This window comes from Lacerta agilis, chromosome 10 (genome assembly GCF_009819535.1).
Source record: "Lacerta agilis isolate rLacAgi1 chromosome 10, rLacAgi1.pri, whole genome shotgun sequence".
Lineage (NCBI taxonomy): Eukaryota > Metazoa > Chordata > Lepidosauria > Squamata > Lacertidae > Lacerta > Lacerta agilis.
Window position 1 is genome coordinate 67,848,664 of NC_046321.1, and position 2,561 is coordinate 67,851,224.

The following is a 2,561-nucleotide window of genomic DNA, read 5'->3' on the forward strand; positions in this document are numbered from 1 at the left end:
TGCCATTTGTATGATCTCCTTGTGTGTGTCGGCGGGGGCCGTCTCATCCATAGAGGCCGGTGGTGCGGCGCGCCAGGGCGCAGGGCACCCCAGGGGCGCCCCCGTGAGCCCGCCGGCATACCGGGCTCCCCCTCCCCAACCCGCCCCCGCCCCCATGGGCAGGCAGGCACTCGCGCGCCGGCGGGGGGCGGGCTGCAAGCCGGTCGCCCTCGCCTCCCAGAGCCCCAGCTGGAGTGCTGGAAGGTCGCGCAAAGCCCCGCGCCGCTTCAGCGCTCCAGCTGGGGCTCCGGGAGGCGAGGGCGGGCGGCTTACAGCCCGCCCGCCCGCCGGCGCGCGAGTGCCTGCCTGCCCATGGGGGCGGGGGCGGGTTGGGGAGGGGGAGCCCGGTATGCCGGCGGGCTCACGGGGGCGCCCCTGGGGTGCCCTGCGCCCTGGCGCGCCGCGCCACCGGCCTCTATGGATGAGACGGCTCTGCGCACAGCCCTTCTTCCTTCACACCTACCCACTCAACCCCTCTCATTCTCCTTGCTCTCACCCAGTTTCATCTGAACCTGCTGACCTCAGCCCCCTAGTCTATCTTGGTGCAAACGTCATGGTAGTTGGAAATCAAGAGGAGTGGCACTCCTGTCCTGTGACTCTTCTGAGGGGTAACCCAAAGGGATTAAGTCCATTTGGCAGTGCCAGTGCCGGTGGCCTACCATTCGCGGCAGGGCTTGTGGGCAGCCACCAAGTTCTGATGGGGTTTTTCCATAGCTGTGTCCATTCACAAATTGGCCTTTACACAACCAGTTCCAGGCCACAGCAGGCTTAGCGAGTATCTGGGGTGGGTTATGGTAAACAGGGCTGTGGTCTCTGCATGCCTTTTCCAGCTGCTTTCTTGACAATGGAATACTGCAACTGGTGCCACCACTGAAATAAATATGTCCTTGTCAACCTGATGGGCCTCTTCAAGCAGTGGTTTCCAACCAGTGTGCCGTGGCACCACTGGGGTGCCTTAAACAATGGTCGGGCGTGCCACGGGCAACGCTGGCCTCTGTCCCTCTTTCCTCCTCTGATGCCCTCTTGTGTCTCTGCCTCCAAAAGGCTTGCACAGCTGTTTGTCGCAGCAGCTCTGGCTACAAGCTCCCCAGACGAATGGTGCCTCTGGGGCTGGCCAGGGGGTGTTGGTTGCTAGGAGCTGAGGCAGCCGTACCAGAACAGACACTTCATGTTGGCATTTGACAAAACTTGAATGGTTGAAACATCTACCTGACCCAAAATACTGGCAAAAATAAGTTTACTGTACAGGATGCATTTCATGGTCATTACAAGCATCTGCCTTACAAAAATAAGGATATAAGGAAAACTCATGCCACACTCCAAGAAAGTTATGCTGCTTTGGGCATGCAAAAGAGTAATACTCAAGACAACCGAAAATCTGAACTAGACAATCACAGTAATTTACAGTTACAAATCATTAGTCAAGCCTCTTTTTCCATAAATAATTACTGGTGAGTTTACTACTACATCCATTCCACAAGCTTAGAGATGACTGCATTTTGAGAGCCCTGCACCAAATGCAAGAAGCTAGTATTTTACACTCCAAATGTAATGAAAATAAGTTTTTGTTAAACTATTTTACATAAATATTTCATAATTTACAGAGAGGGTTAAGTAGAGCTTCCAGAAATTCCACTCTTGTCCACCTGGAAGAAAAAAATGTATACAAAAGATTGTGCTTAGGCTAATATTTATTCAACAAACAATTTGTTTGAGAAAGTCAGATTATAAAATTTCTAAGCGCAAATTATAAACAAGTTCCTTTCTATTGCAGTAATAATAATTTATGTTCATTTGTCAATTATTCTGAAGTTGCTTTAGTGCCTACCACAATTAACCGCATACACCAGAGCTGACTAAACCGATTGAGATGAAGGACAAAATGTTGAAATAGAAGTTAGTCACATATTTTGACCAGCTTGTATTTTCAAAAGCTAAGTTTTTAGCATAAAAAAAATCCAGCACTATGCCTAAATATGTCATTGCAAATGTTTAGGATTAAACAGATATTCCAACTGGCTACTATTTGGGCTGATAGTGCAGGTGAAGTAGTTTTATTAGATGAGTGTGCACTGTACCATTTGTGAATGCAATCTAAACAAAATATTGCATTATGAATAAAGTGTAGCTACTACTTAGCTTATAAATTGAGGCTAAGTACCGCTTTTCTACATGTTTCTAAACTGTCCAGATTTAGCTCTAGATTTCCTCTGGGGTGTATCTCATGCTGCCTGTGAAGCTTTGCCGCCTTAAACTGTTCATTTTAAAATTTCCTTTGTCTAGTACATGACTACTAGAATAGCATACCTCTCATACACAGGAGTGTTCTGCAAAGTACTTAAGAAATAACTGCAGCCCATCTTATTAGTCATGCTGCTTGAAGAATGGGATTTCTTATCAAATATCTAATATTTGTTTTTGGTTAACAAATGGTCAAAGTTGAGTATATCAGAGCAAATTAATCTATTGTTCCACAATGTTATTTTTTGGCATCTCTCATCTGTCAGAAGACTCTGACACAC